This window comes from Micromys minutus, assembly GCF_963924665.1.
Source record: "Micromys minutus genome assembly, chromosome: X".
Taxonomy (NCBI): Eukaryota; Metazoa; Chordata; class Mammalia; order Rodentia; family Muridae; genus Micromys; species Micromys minutus.
Window position 1 is genome coordinate 37,596,880 of NC_137970.1, and position 16,857 is coordinate 37,613,736.

Sequence of the window (16,857 nt, forward strand, 5' to 3'; positions counted from 1 at the left end):
CAAAACAAAACAACAACAACAACAACAACAACAACAACAAAAAACATTATGTTCGGAATCACAACCAAAGACAAAATAAAGGGACTTTCTTCTTCTTCTTCTTCTTCTTCTTCTTCTTCTTCTTCTTCTTCTTCTTCTTCTTCTTCTTCTTCTTCTTCTTCTTCTTCTTCTTCTTCTTCTTCTTCTTCTTCTTCTTCTTCTTCTTCTTCTTCTTTGTTCTTTATTTTGTTTTACCTAATCAACCTAGAGGGAATTTTTGTTTAGTTTTTTTTTTCTTTCTTCTTTCTTTTCTTTCTTTCTTTCTTGTATTTTTTTTTTATTTCCAGTCTTATGTCTTTTGTGAAATTCCAGTACCTAAACTCCAAGTTTGCAATTATCTCTAAAGTCCCTGAAATTAGGACAAACGTTATAATTTTCTTACAGGTCATCATGTCCTCTTAGGATAAGTAGATACCACTGTTGCTTCTTTCTGTGCAGAACTACTTTTTATTTCCCATGACCTTGATGTTCCTTTTTAACACTTTCTTCTTCCTCTTGGCATTTCTTATAGTGTGAGAAGTCATCAAAAATGGAAGTGGTGTGTTTGTAGCTGGCTATGATTTTCAACACCTACTTTGCTTTTTCCAGAGGCACTTCCTGAATGTCCCTAGAGTTGGTCACTGGATTATTCTTGTTATTCTCTAAACGAATGTGTCGTAGTTGGGTATTGGGATCCTCCTTCACAAAAATCTATCTGACATCAAAAGGACCCTTCCGTTTGTTCTGGGACTATACACCTGCACATGTGTTGCAGGTCACAGCAGATTTCATCTCTGCAACACTACAGCAGTCTCCACTGCTGTTGACATTGAAAAGTAACTAAACAGGACTCTTCCCACTCATGGAACAATAGGTGGAATCCAGTCTCTTGTTAACATGCTTTATGCTGCAGTAAACATAAAATATAAAATAAAGAATGTGATCTCTTGCCAGAAGTCCTGCAGAGAAATCCACAGGAGCTTCTTCAGAAGTGTGGAGCCGGAGCATAGTCACCTAAGTGGTTAGTTCCCAAGCCTGGTATCCACATATCTCATTTCACAGGCCCAGTTAAAAACATGACTCCACAATCATAAACTTATCAAACAGGTTTATAGGTTAACTCAATCCACAATCCCTATACACAATAAGCTTACAACCAGTATAAACTACCCATCTAGATAAGATAAATTGACCCATAGAAACCCTTAGAAATAATCAGAACAACTTATCTATATGGAAATATGCCCTAGAGAACCATTGACATCTGCTTTTATATAGCCTTCACTCAAATCTCCTCTTTTTCCTCCTCTTCCACTTTACCAACATTATCTCTACCCCACTCTCTACTGTTCAATCATGTATGGACTTGATATCAACCTACAGCACCAGATATCATACTTAATGTAACAGTGAATTTCATCCTCAGAGTAGCTCTTAATGATGAAAACCTGGTCATTTTTCAGATTCCAGTCAAAATCTTTAGGGTTATAATTATTAATGGACCAGAGTTTCTCCAACACTGGGTAAGGCTCTGAAGGAGTAGATCTACTACCTGCCTTAGATTGTCCTACTTTATTACTATCCATACCATTATAACTGAACCCACTGCCATAGTTTCAAGGTTCTACCTAGTAAGTTGGATGAGCTTTCTGTTACTGGACTGAGAGGTGAGCAGGCTGTGGTGGAGGTAGAGGCAATGGTTGATTCTGTTGCCCTACTGATGTCTGAGCGGCTGTGGACTATTATTGGCCTGATGTCTATAAACTGAGGAGATCTCTGGGTTTGTTGACTTATATTTTGAATCAAAGCTTGTGAGGGGGCTTTTGCCATAGGACCCTTGTTATACCAAGTTCCAGTATACATGTTATGACTTATTGGGCATGGTGGAAGACTGGGTCCTGCAATGCCGTTCTTGGTCTTCAGTTTAGGTGGTTGCTGTACAGTCCTGCCAGCAATATGAGCTCAAGATGCTGGTTTTGGAGGAGCAATAGTAGCTGGTAGCAAACTGCTAGAGGTCACAATGTTACTAGTAATGTACCTACTATCAACATCAGAGCATACAACTTTTGAAACACTGCTTGCACATTCTGTGCTACATAGTTTCAGTGCTATCATCACTTGGTCTATAATATTTCTGCCAGGAACTTTATTGAGGGGCTCATTGTCAAAAGCTAATTGTTTATCATTAATGGCTCTACCTAAGGAGCTGGGCGCATAAACATAATTGCTACTATATCCAGAGCTTTGAGTAGACTGTCCCTGAGAATTTTTATTTCCCCTATGCTAAATAGTCAATCCCACTGGGGAAAAAATTAAAACCATGCTGTCCAAGAAATGGAGTGCTATCTAGAGCTTCTGGTTGCCCAAACACTGCCTCTGGTAGAAACAGGGGCTCTCAGTTGCTCAGATGTCCATAAAAAGTTAGATAGGGTATGGCTGTGTCACCTCCAGTAGACCAAGCAGTGTCTTGGTTTCACCCAAAGAATAGGAAAAGCCAATGGAAGGGCTGTAGTAACTGTGTAAGTAGGAGTCTGACATGGTAGTATATGCATTATTCAGCCTTGCCTGTGGGCTCTAGTAAGGTTCGAAGTCAGGATCATTTAGACAATCCTTTTGAAGCACAGAACCATTTTGTATTTTGTTTCCTTGACCTTTTGGTCTCTGCTCCAAGAGGTTGCTGGCTGACATGGCTCTTCGATACTCACTGTTAATGGGCGTGGAAGACTCCTCTTTAGCCCTATGGCAGCACAGGTAGCACCTAATGCTGTGTGAGGAGTGATTGATGCTGTGTATATGCATGTGATTGGGTATATACTTGCATACAAGCATGCGTGCATGTGCATATGGGTGTCCTTACATGTGCATGCATGCTTATAAAAACTAGAGAGTGATATTAAGCATCTTACACTATTTTCTTATCACTTATTTTGAGAAAGGAACTCTTAGTGAACTGGAAAACTTGACTTTTTGACTATATTGGATTTCCAGTGATCCCCTGTATTCTACCTGGTTCTGTTCCTCAGCAGTGGGTTTACAGATGTCCGCTGACATTTCCAGCTCTTTACCAGTTATCTAGAGATCTACACTCAGTGTAGTTTCCTTGCAAAGGAAACACTTTTTCAACTGAACCATCTTCTATTTCTAAGTATTACAGTAATTGCTGGCAGAAATGGTTCTATAATAAGGAAAATAAGAATTTTTGATAGTAATTCTAACAATGAAATGTGATAAAAGCAGTAATATAGAGTCTTCTACTGAGAAAAGTTCTAAGGTTAATGATAACCAAAATAATTACATAAAAGAATACTTATAGCAACTTTTTAAAGAATAGCATAGTTGTATAAACTTCAACAGAAGTACTTCATGATTAATGTGGAAACTAGATTAACATGTATTCCTACAATGAATAGTATAAAAATGAAAATGTGTAAACTAAAATTGACTGCATCAAGCTGGAATGGTGGCTCATACCTGTTATCTTAGCACTTAAGATTTACATGTAGGAATATCAATATTTAAAGGGCAGTGTTGACTGCATAGGGAGTGCAAGGCCAGTCAGGAATGCATAAAACATTTCCTCAAAAGAATCAAAATGTATAAACATGGATGAAAATTAAAAGCACAGTGTTGGGTGAAAAATAGTGGAAGAATGGTAGCTAATAACTTGACTTTTATGCAGGTCTATGCAGTTTTTATCTCTAATATTACTGTTTTAAAAGACAAGGAAACAGGTGTTTTTCAAGTTAGAACAAAAATTATTTTGTAGATTTTTGGAAGTTGGGTGTCTTAGTGCCTGTTCTATTGCTCTGGAATGACACCATAACCAAGGCAATTCTTAACAAAGAAAGCATTTAGTTAGGGGCTTGGTCACAGTTTCAGAGTTTTAGTCCATTATCATCATGGCAGGAAGCATGCTCTCTTTCATGGTGGTGCTGAGGCAGTACATATGAGCTACTTATTTATGTTTTATCTAAGCTGTGAGAATGACTCTGAGCTTGGCATGGACTTGTGACACATCAAAGTTTACTTTCAGTGACACACTTCAACAATGCCACATCTCTTGAAATCCCTTTAATTCTTTCTAATAATGCCACTCTCTGGTGACAAAGCATCCAAATATCTGAGCCCGTGGAGACCATTTTTATTCAAACTTTCATATTCCATTCCTAAGACTATATAGGCTTATATCTATATTACAATGCAAAATTTATTAAATATGACTTTAAAGGTTCCCATAGTCATTCTCAGTCTCAAGACTGTGATTCTGAGATCGAAGGCAATCTTTTTAACTTAGTAACATAAAAATTAAAAAAACATATTATATACTCCCAACATAAAATGCCATAGGATATAAATTACCATTCAAAATGTTAGAGAAAGTGACATAAGAATGAAATACTAGAGCAAAACAAAAACAAAAATTCATGTGGGCAATCCCAAAACTCTGCATCTCTGATATGAAAGTGGTCTTCATTTTTACAACTTCTGGATTTCTTGTCTACAACAGACTTCTATTTCGTGAGCTGGTTCTACTACTTTCTGTTAGCAGCTCCCTTTGTCAGGCATCAGAGGACTCTGGCATCTCCTACACCTTGGGGTTTTTTACAGCTTCACCCAAATGGAGGCTCTGGGCCTCCATGTAGAGACTTCCCTGACACAAGCCTGGAATCAGCAGTTTTCCTAGCCAAAAAGAGAGATTAAACAAACATTTCTTGTTTTTTTTTTTTTATAACCCAGTAGATCCAGGCTGAAACTGCCAAGTTATACTGCTTCATGAAGCTAGAGTTTGACCCCCTCCTTCAATTACATTTTCGAAATCTTTCTGGTTTCGATGGTTTACTTCACTGGTTAAGCTTTCCTTTAATTACTTTTCACAAATGGGAAACTTAGCTGGTTGGAGTATTACCTTGACGTCACCATTCCTTTTATTCGATTTAACATCAAGTTTTTTTTTTTTTTTTTTTTTTTTTTTTTTTTTAATTTTCTGGACCATTGGACTTGGTGCCAATATTATACTTCTTGGTCTTTTGCCTCCTCAAACTATACATTTAATGTTTTTCCTTTCTCAGATTTCTCCATTTCATTATAGATCTCTATAAGAGTAACTACTAATAACGAAGCAACACAGTCAACACTAGGCTATTTTCAGTTCTTCTCAGCCAACACCAATAATACAAAACATTTCATTTTATCTTGAGGCAAAATTTTAGGATGAGGGCAGAAATCATAAGCATTATTTGCCAATATATTACAAGTATTGCTCTTGGGCCATTTATTAATATTCTTCATATTTGAAATTTCTTGAGCTGGGCCCTCAGTTCAAAACACCCACAACACTTTTTTGGGGGGCTTCTATGAAGATAGCTCAGTAAGCTCTGCTTAAAATATTCAACTGTCTATGCAACTGGAGCCATGGGTCAATTAAAAAGTAAGAAAAAAATAAATGATTTTATATTCAAAGGCTTCCATATTCTTCTAACGAATAGCATGACCAGTTCTGTCACAATGATATCCCAATCCCTGGTACCATTTTCTCTCTTAGCCACTGTTCTATTGCTGTGGAGAAACACTAGGACCAAGGCAAGTCTTAAAAAGAAAGCACTTTACTGGGGCCTGCTCACTATTTCAGAGGTCTAGTCTATTATCATCATTACAGGGAGCATGGCAACATGCAGGCAGGTGCTGGAGTAGTACCTGAGAGCTATCTCCTGATTCACAGACTCAGAATGATGCTCTGAGCTTGGCATGGGCAATTGAAACCACAAAGCCCACCTCCAGTGACACACTCCTCCAACAAAGCCATACTTCCTAATTCTTTTAATCCTTTACAATAATAGCACCATTTTTTGTGACTAAGCACTCAAATATATGATTGATAGGAGCCATTCTTATTCAAACCATCACACTAGGAAACAGGGAGTTTAAAAATTCTTCACATATTTGTAGTTTACCTTTGCTATAGATAGGTATTATTAACTTTTTATATTTTCATTTGAATAGGCATACATTCATTTATCCCTTTACAAAATTTCAGTTACTTAGGTGTTTTCACAGGAATACATGTACACATTTCCACCAAGGTTTACATGTGGAGATCAGAAGAGAGTTTAGAAAGTTAATTATCTCCTATTACTATGTGGGTCCCAGACATCAAACGAGGGTCACTGTGCTTATTCACCAATGGTCATTACCTATTGTTCCATCTTGCCTGCCCTATTAATAATTTTATAGGTAAAAAACATAGTTGTCTGTTTGTTTGGAAACAGGGTATCACTATATCAATATGAATAGTCTGGGGTACCCTTTGCTGACCACATTGGCCTTGAACTCACATAGATCCATCTGATTCAGAATTGTGAGTGCTTGGATTAAAGGTGTTTGCCACTATGCATAGAATGCCTAGTAGATTTTAAAAGATAAACAGAGGGTATAAAAATGGGTTGACAGTTAAGAACACTTCTTGTTTGTGTAGAGGCAACTCAAAAACTGTAACCTCAGTTCCAGGGGCTCCAACAGCCTAATTGGTTTTGTTGGGTACCAGGTATACACATGGTAAACATAAATGCATGCATAGAGCACACTCATACACACAAAATAAATAATCCTATAAACCTAAAAGTCAATTTAACAGAGAGAAATTGTTCTCTAAAATGTTTCTAGTTCATATATAAACACAAAAACAGGAAATCTGGAACATCAATCATTCAGAGATTATTCATACCATTAAGAAAAAAAAAGACAAATCAATATAAAGACTAAAATTGGTATGCCATTTAAGTAGACAGATGACTTTAAGAGAAATAGACAGCCATGTGTCTAGGGTTTGTATCTAGAATATTTCCAGTAGTATACTCTCAACATGAATTCTTTAAAAGAGTTACATAATATGTTTCCAGAACTGCAAGAATGGCATTAGAAACAATTATATGTTGTCAGAATGAAAAACGATAAACATAAACATTTGAGGTGTGCTTTAGCCAGGGTGTCAATTCATGTTCAAAAAATCATGACTGAGAAGCAAATTGTGGAGGAAATGATTTATTCAGCTTACACTTCCATATCGCTCTTCATCATCACCAAAGGATGTCAGGACTGGAACTCATGCAAGTCAGGAAACAAGAGCTGAAGCACAGGCTAGGGAGGAATGTTATTAACTGGCTTGCTTCTTCTGGCTTGCTCAGCTTGCTTTCTTATAAAACCTAGGTCTACCAGCCCAAGGATGGCACCACCCACAATGGGCTGCCTCCTCCTGCCATCACTACTTGAGAAAATGCCTTACAGCTGGATCTCATGGAAGCATTTTCTCAACTTTGGCTTCTTGCTTTGTGATAACTCCAGCTCGTGTCAAGTTGACACAAAATCAGCCAGTACAGGTGACACTTGGTATGCCCATTATAATTAGAAGAAGTTACAGAAAATCATGTAGTCTAGGTTGAACATCATGAGGACACTAAAATTTATTTTATTCTAAGTGTTATGAGAATCATTTAGAATATTTTCAGCAGGATAATAAAGTATCTTCCTTGTTGTTTTAAGTAAATTACACTAGTTGTTTGTTATAAAATTAGTGCAGGTTAGGAAGAAGTACTAAACTATTATTTTTAATCTGTATAAGAAATTAGTGAATTTAAATTATTGTTGGAATGGTGCAGTTGGTGGAAAATAGATTCAAACTGAAATTTAAAGGGAAAATTGTAGAATTTGTTGATGACTTTAGTGTAATTTTATGGTGAATTATATAGACTAGTTAAAAGAAATAAACATCAGCTGGACAATTTGAAGTATGTTATTAAAGGAAGATATTCCATCTTTAAATGTTCTGTTGTGTAGCAGAGTAAGAAGTTCACAAAAACTTGAGGTCTGGGACCAGACCTTTATGAACTCTAGGATATGAGAACAGAAAAAATAAATTGATCACATTAAGTTTCCTCATTATTCTCTGTTGATTGTCCTTCTAATAGTGTCATAATAGAAAATAAGAAATATCCAGATGCATAATGATAAATTAGTCAAGCACTGAATGATTTGAAGTATTTGTCAGAGTTCTCAAGTACATGAATTTTGTAAGTAAATAACTAGAATCAAATAAAGTAAAAAATATATTTCTAGAAAATAATAGATAGTTATGGGAAGAAAGATTAAAATTATATAGTTTATGGGATTATAATAATAATAAATATGGCAGGTTGATTCTGAAACTATCAAGAAATAAGTAACTCATCTGTCTAAAATTGTTTAGCTTTCCAAAAGATAGTCATATCTGAAAGGTATTATTATATCTCTCATGTAATAGAATAATCTACTCATATTTCATGTAATAGGACACATTTGTAAATAGAAATTTATGGTATAAATGCATACTAAGATTCATATATGGTGTTTTACAAAGCGTTTCCAAAATTTATATATTTAATATGTTTTATATATTTTGGAAATTGATATTTCATACTTTCAAAAGTCAAGATCAGACTTTACTTGGAATCAAAAAAAAAGGTAAAAAAAATTCTAAAACAAATGTGGTCACAATCAAATTATATTATGTGAGTTATTATATTACATGGGGATCTTGTTAAGACAACTGACAGAATATATTAAGAATTGTATTCGGTTAGTGATAGTATGTATACTAGTTTCCACCAAAAACATTTTCATATAACAATAACGGATGTATAACAGTGCAGTGGAAAGCCACCTAATCTGGATTTTCTTCTGGCCCTTTTTGTACACTCCCATACTTCAAGTGCATCTTCATTTTGCTTCATTCCTTTTCTGGGTAAGATCTAGTAAAGTAGAAAGTAATTAGACATGGACAGGAGAGCATAGAAGAGATTATAGAAAAAAGGATGTTAGGGGTTGAGTGGAGCAAATAGTAAGAGCACACAGCATAAGACAAAGCAAACTCATAACTGTATATGACTTATGGTACAAGTTTTCAAACCTTTACACCTCAAGACTTCATGTATTCTATGTAAGGTTTGTTTATTGGTAGTTTGTCATATTAGTAATAAAATCTAAACAGTGTTTAGCTATGTATTATTGTATTAACAGTAATAGTTAAACCATTGAATATTAACATAGATTGTATATATTTTAAATAATGTTTAACGTGTCTTAAACAAAATAAATTTAGTGAGGAGTTTGGCATTGTTTTTACCATGTTCTGTGCCATTATCTGGTTTATTAGAAGACATCTGGATTCTCATAATCACTTTTCAATGCAGTCTGTTTATACCCAACAAGTTATGTGGTGGTTGGAAAATTTGACTGTAAAATTGTCTGTTTTAACTATAGCTTTCGGCACCAAGTGAAGATTGGTAACAAACAAACAAACAAACAAACAAATAAATAAATAAATAAACACTTATTAAAGCACTAACACAGAATTAAATAAAAACTGTAATCACATAGTTTTAATGACTTTAAAGTAGCATTTTCTGCATATTAGAATGGACCTTTGAGGAAAGGCTAGGACAACAGATTGTTTACTATATATCTGTAGTGTTTGATCTCAGTTCATGGAAAAGAGAAAATGTGAAATTTGATTATGATGAATTTCTTTTGCTTGTGGAATTTGAGCCTTTCATGGCACTTTAGGATTTAAAGTTATTATAACTGTCTTATCTAATAAAGCCAAGATCACACTATATTCGAATATTTGTTTTCAATGCTTTAATATTTTAATGCTTGTTTTTAATACTTTTGATGTCTTAGTGTTTATTTTTAGTGTCTTAATGTCGTAAATATTTAATAAGAATTCTTAGATGGTTCCTAGCCTATATTTCCAGTTCTATTAACAATTGCAGCTTTACTCTAAACAATTGGGATTAATTTGGCTGCAGCTCAGTGGATGCTATTTTGTACTGAGATTCACTTTAATATACTTATAGATTCCATCAAAAATGTGAAAGCTGTATTACGTTTAAAGTCGTGTGAAGAAATTTTTACCTCATTATTACTATTCACACATACTAGAAAATATAAAGGGTGGGAGGCAGAGTACTATGAAATATTTTCTTCTGGGTATAGCTTTACTTTTGCACTCATAAAGTCATATGAAATGTGGTTACCTTAATAAAGATTGCATATATTCAAGCCAGCTAGAATTTCAGCAAAGATGGTATATGTTCTTTTTTTTGTTAGATATATTCTTTATTTGCATTTCAAATATTATCTCCTTTTAGTTTCCACTCTGCAAACCCTCTATCTCATCCCTCCCTGACCTTACCATGTTTCTGTGAGGATTTTCCTCCACCCAGCAACCTACTCTCTCCTGGGATCAGATCCTAACCCTTAAATTCCCTTACACTGGGGCACGGAGACTTTCCATGACCAAGAGCTTTTCTCTTCCCATTGATGCCCAACAAGGTTATCCCCTGCTACATATGTAGCTGTAGCCATGGGTCACTCCATATGTATTATTTGGTTGGTAGTTTAGTCCCTGTGCGCTCTGGGGAGGTCTGTTTGGCTGATGTTGTTCTTCCTATGGGGTTGCAAACCCCTTCAGCTCCTTTAGTCCTTTCTCTAACTCCTCTACTGAAGACTCCTTTCTCTGTCCAGTGGTTGGCTGCAAGCATCTGTCTTTGTATTTGTCAGGCTCTGATAGAGCTTCTCTGGAAACAGCTTATCAGACTCCTGTCAGCATGCACTTCTTGGCATTAGAAATAGTGTCTAGCTTTGGTGACAGTATATGGGATGGATCCCCATGTGGGGCAGTCTCTGGATGGCCTTTTCTTCAGTCTCTCCTCCAATCTTTCGAGGGGATATTTTCTCCTATGGGTATTTTGTCCCCCCTTCTATAAAGACTGAATCATCCACAGTCTAGTCTTACTTTTTGAGCTCCAAGTGGTCTGTGAATTGTATCTTAGATATTCTGAGCTTTGATTTATATGTTCTTATGGCACTTCTACTTACTAAGAAAGTATTAGGAGCTGATAGTTGCTGAGGAAAGCAAAACATTTTTTTTTTTTTTTTTTTATTGAGAGTATGGCTACCTATAATATTCTCATGCTCCAGTTACTGCCCACATGAGAAACAGTTACTTGCCAGATTATTTAAGAGAAAAAGACACAAGTTTTGAAGATAGATATATTTAAAGGGGGAAATAGAAGCTACACTACATCATATTTAAAGGCATATATGTATTAAATTCTCAGAAAAGAACAAAAATAAAGAAAATATGTTTTAAAAGAAAACATACAAAAAATAGCTGGTTGTAGAAAATGATTAAATGTCCTATCACCATCTTCTTACATGTTCCTGTTAGAGTTAATGGATATGAGCAAGCAGGGGTTCACAATTTATTACAAAGATACCATGTGATTATAAATAAGAAAACATGCAGACTATGTTATGTAAACATCTTTAAATGAGTTCAAAAGGTAACAAACAATCTGCCTTCCAATTTTCAAGAGAGTTCTCCCAATGGACAGGACAGAATATTTTAAACACCAAATAGGTATTAGTTTTTATGTCCTTTATTGCTGTAGAATTTTTCCATCTGGTTAGAGTTGTTATTTTATCAAGTACTTGTCTATTTTGCATAAGAACTTTATATTTATTTTGTTTTCACTGCACTCAACAGGCTTAATTATTGTCCCTTCCCAAGAGGATGAGAATCATTTTAAAGTTAAAAAGAGAACCATCTGCATAGCTAGAAAATAGCAGTCATTTCATTCAAATTACTGTATTTTTTGGTTTTAATTATGCCAAAATGTATCACTATGCACAAAAAATATGACTACCACCTGACATAAAGGATAAAGTAAGCCCCTTAACTCATTTTTTTTTTACTTCAAAATAAAAAAAAAATTGTTTTTTTAAGTTTCAGCCTTTGATACATACTGCCTATTTTCCCCCTGAAAAATTTAATGAGTTACAGATTGTGACACTTATAAAGAGTAAAACTTTGAAAAACTATATTTTTGTCTCTTCACAAATTATTAATTATTCATTCAAGTAATCTTATAATGAAAAGAAGTTTTGTGTTTTATGTATCTATTAGTATTTTTATAAGTTAAATGAACAATAACATCACTTCTAAGGGTGTATATAGTAATAGCAATGGTATCCTAGCCTAATCAATTAATGCCAAGAAATTGAGAAGCCATACTTTAAAAATAAGGACAGCCCCAGAAAAACTGAGTATGTTCTCTGGCCTCTCTACACATAGAACACATGCACACACACAAACACACACACACATAGAAACAGAGACATAGAAAGACAGAGATTCAGAGACAGAGAGAGAGAGGAGAGAGAGACAGAGAGACAGAGAGTGAGAGAGAGAGAGTGAGAGAGAGAGAGAGAGAGAGAGAGAGAGAGAGAGAGAGAGAGAGAGAGAGAGAGAGACCATTTACTTGGAAATATTTGAAAATCCAGAAAATTTTGTAAGGGCAAATTTGATTATTTTGGAACAGAGACAGAGACATTTTCATTAGACTGTTCATTCATGTGAAGGAACATAGAAGTCAGCTGAAACTGATGAATATCTGCTAAACACCCATAAGCATTTCATGCACTGTTATCCAACATGGAAGTTGAAATGTGTAACTGTAAAATTCATTTTCACACAAACCTGGAGTATTATGAACTAAAGAAACACCACTTCAAACCCTAAAATATCACTGTATTTATTTCTGGAAAATAAAAATATAGAGCTTAATAGAAGAATGGTTGTTATAAATGTCATTAAAGTTCTTGACAGAAGAATATCTATGTGTTATCAAGTTTGATCTGGATATAATCATTACAGGCTTGCAGCAATGAAAGATGAAAACACAGAGTCAGAAAAATGTGACCATAGAAGGCACGAAAGAATGATGGTATCTGGAAAAGAAAAGTTGTTTTTCTTTTTTCTTTCTTCTCACTGAAAATAGATTTTTTTTTTGTTTGAATGGCATGTGTTTAATGGCTTCAAGACCATGTGTGCAGGCAAGCCCTTATCATCTCAGTACCTTAGCCCACTCTCAGGGAATCCAAGGCCTTCTTACATCAAGTTGGTGGGGCATGCATGCAATCCTGCAACCATGATAAAAATAGGTAAGGCTTATACCGGTTTAGCACCGTCCATACTTTGCACTGTCCTGGAGAAATTGGAGGATCCAAGAAAAAACTTGAATAAAGACTCCTTGCTTTGCATTCAAGTTAGACTCATAGTGTTCTCTGGTAGTCTGTGGGAACTTCAAGATTTGAGGATAACATGCATTAATTATAAAAATAAATAAATAAATAAATAAATAATTGCTGTCTCCTCTAAGCATGGACTTAAGTGGTGAGGGTGTGAACTTGGCCATCTACATTTCTAGAGTCTGGAAAGCTTTTGAGAGGGTAGAGGACTTCCTGTAGCCATGTTTTTGATGGATTCTTGGAATGACTATTTTTAAAAATGTACAATCAAAATACCCAACCATATTGTCAAATGTTGGGGGATGATTGCTCCAGCCAACTGTTGTCACCATCACCTTTCCAGTTTTTAGATTCTGAGTCAAAAGCACCAAAATAAACAAAACCAAAACAAAAAACCAAACACATAAAAACATGTCAACATTGTCTCAGTTTTTGTTTTCTTTTTTTAATTTTCTTTACAAGTTAGAGTTTGTCAATGAAAGTGTGTAAAAACACAGTTCAGTAGCAGTCTGTCTAGAAGCATTTGTAATGCACAATGGAAGGACGAGAATCAAACTCCTGTTTGCTGATCTACATCTTCTAGAAGATGGACAGCGACAAGAAAATGAAGCCATCAATTCACACAGAGTACTTGCAGTCAGGAAGAGGGATCTTCTTGGTGCTGGGAGCCAGAGCAGTGATGTCCTTCTGCATCCAATCAGCATTGACTGGGTACAGGATAGTGTTAAGAACAGCACTGTGATGGTATGGAGTGTTGGCAGATGTCATTGCCCCATTTCAGGATGGTATTCAACGTAGATTCATGGATGCACAGGATTCTATACACTTGACACAGGGCTGAAAATGGGTCTTGAGGACAGTAAATCTGCTCATTACCAATAGAGATGATATGACCATCAGGCATACCACAGCTTTTCTCCAGGGAGGAAGAAGAAGCAGAAGTGGTCATCTCTTGCTCTAAGTTAGGGTAACACAACTTCTCTTTGAAGTTACACATGATTTTCCTCTCTGCTGCGATGGTAAAGATAAAGTCATGCAGTTAGGATTCTCATGAGGTATTTTGTCAGGTCCCAGACATCCAGGGCCAGATGCAGGATGCCAGGAGGGAGAATGTAACCTTCATAGATGGGCACAGTGTTAGTGCCTCCAACTCCAGAGTTTATCATCATGCCAGTGGTATGCCACAGGCATACAGAGAAAGCACAGCCCATGTGACTGGAATGCTAAACATGAAAACATGATCTAAGTTGTCTTTTCACAGTTGGCCTTGGGGTTCATGGGAATGCAGTGATCCACACAATATGTTCTGATGGGGCAAAATGCAGCTCATTGTAGAAGGAATAATTTCATATCTTCTCCATATTGTCTCACATGGTGACAATACTGTGTTCAATTAGGTACATCAACAGTCAATTTTTTTATACAATAAATTCTGATTGTGTTTTCTCCTCCTCAGACAGATCTCACTTCTCCATCCAAATTCACAGCCTTTTCTGTTTTGTCAGAAAACAAAAAGGTGTCTAAAAGAACAAAAATAAACAAAAATAAAACATAACTTAACAGGCCAAAAAAATGAACAGAAAAAAAGGAGCAAAAGAAACATATAAATCCAGAAACATTTATATTTGAATACAGAGAAAGCCTATTAAAACATAAAATTGGAAGCCATACTATGTAACCAAAAGACCTGTAGCAGGAAAAAAGACAGGAATGAAGGAAGAAAGGAAAGAAGGAATGAATGAGGGAGGGAGGAAAGTAGGGAAGAAAAACTGGAAGGAAGAAAGGAAGGAAGGATAGAAGGGAAGAATGAAGACAGTACATGTATCTCTCTTCTTTAAATAAAGTTGTAAAAAAAAAAAGAATAAAAATAGCCCCCGAAAAATCATTAGGAGAAAATAATAAATAACAACAACAACAACAACAACAACAATAAAGTACTTTTATGTTTAATTATGTTGGCCATCTCCTGCCCACTGATCCTCCTTTTGAAAAAAAAAACTGATTCATTCTCAGCAAGAGGTTAGAGATTGCTTCAAGGATAGCCATGGGGACTTGTGTTCAATTCTTATCTCAGCCCTGGTACACAGCCTAGCTTATACATGTTTATGGCAATGGCCTCTCTAGTCTTAGGATATATATACCATACATCCTCCCCAAAATGACCTCTCATTTGCTTTATTTATCCTAGGTTTTCTGACTGATATAAGATATAGTTTTGGATTTCATTTCCTGAATGACTAAGGATATTGAATATTTATTTTAAGTTTTTACCATCTGTTTGTGAGATAGATTTGTTGTTCAAAGTCACTAAATTTGTAGTCATTTACAACAGCAGAAAAAAAAAACAAAATATAGCTCTTACTATATATTAATCTCAGGCACACATTTCTTAGCATCTGTAAAATATTATATTAACTTTAGATAGGAATCAAAACTTTGTACTATGAGTACTAAAAAATTTGATACTGCCATAGTACAGTACATATTCCAAATAACAAGTACCTTACCTTTTGGTTATTATGGCTTTACAAAATAACTTGAACACAACCTTATGCAAATTTGGGTTTGGTTTTGGTTTTAAATACCTTTGGCTATTTGTGTGTCTGTGCTTTCATGCATATTTAGGAACTACATTTTCTTTTTATTTACAAAACTATGTGGATTTGAAAATGAGTTCTGCTGAATGAACACATTGCCATGGGTATTTAAGCAATATTATGTATTCCAGTCTCTGAACTTAAGGCTTCTTTTCATTGATTTAGGTTTTTTTATGAAGTTTTTATTACTTTCAGTGTCAAACTCTTTACTTTTTTCCAAAGAACAACATTCTGATGGTTACCAGTTATGTCTAAAATAATCCAGTATCAACAATTATTATTATTCATTAAAAATAAAACAAAAACCACCATGAATAAAATTCTAAAATTTTAACGTGCATCCCTTAAAATGAACTGGATAATGAGGGAATCTGCTGTGAAATAGTGTCTCTATATATGAAAAGGAAGCTATACCATGAAATTTCACAATATGCTCACCTAAACAAGACCTACATATGAGGTCACATTTGTAGATGCTATGTGCAGGAAATACCATTTTCTTATAGTCATGTTCTGCCTTCTATAGTTTTTCTTGTCCTCTTCTGCAGTGACTCCAGAGACTTGGAAAAAGAAGTGTTGCATAGATGTCTCATTTAGGGCTGAAAATTCCACAATCTCTTTTTCCCTACATCGATAGCAGTTGTAGGTCTCTGTTAACTACTATATAATACAAATAGTATTTTTATGAAGGTTAAGAAACACATTAATCTATGGTTAGATTTTAGTTGTCATTTTACAAAGTATCATTTTCAATATGTATTTCAAAAAATTATTTTACCTTTTAAACATAAGTAGAAAAATTCTTCATATTTAAAATCTTTATACAACAAAGTTTAATAAATGTTTACTAAATACCAGGTAGTATTTTAAAATACCATGAATAAAATAGTTTGGGAAACACAACATATATACTGGTTTTTGAGCTCAGCAGTTAGGAGCATTTGCTTTTGAAGTGGATGGAGGTTGGTTCCAAGCATCTACATGGTGACTTGCTACCATCTGTTACATCCATTCCAGGAGAACTCTTCTGGCCTCTGTGAGCAACAGGCACGTAAGTAATGTAATTACAGGCATACAGGCAAAAACACTTATATGCGTAAAAGAAAATAAATTACCT

General features: G+C 35.0%; 1 pseudogene across 1 annotated transcript; it reads right to left on the reverse strand.

Moving 5' to 3' along the window:
- Nucleotides 1-486: 486 nt before the first annotated feature.
- LOC308415611 (YTH domain-containing family protein 2-like) lies at nucleotides 487-2,706 on the reverse strand (annotated as a pseudogene). Its single transcript has 2 exons — nucleotides 1,396-2,706; nucleotides 487-925 (listed from the first exon to the last, which is right to left on the reverse strand). The product of its transcript is annotated as a YTH domain-containing family protein 2-like (transcript).
- Between the last annotated feature and the right edge of the window lie 14,151 nt (nucleotides 2,707-16,857).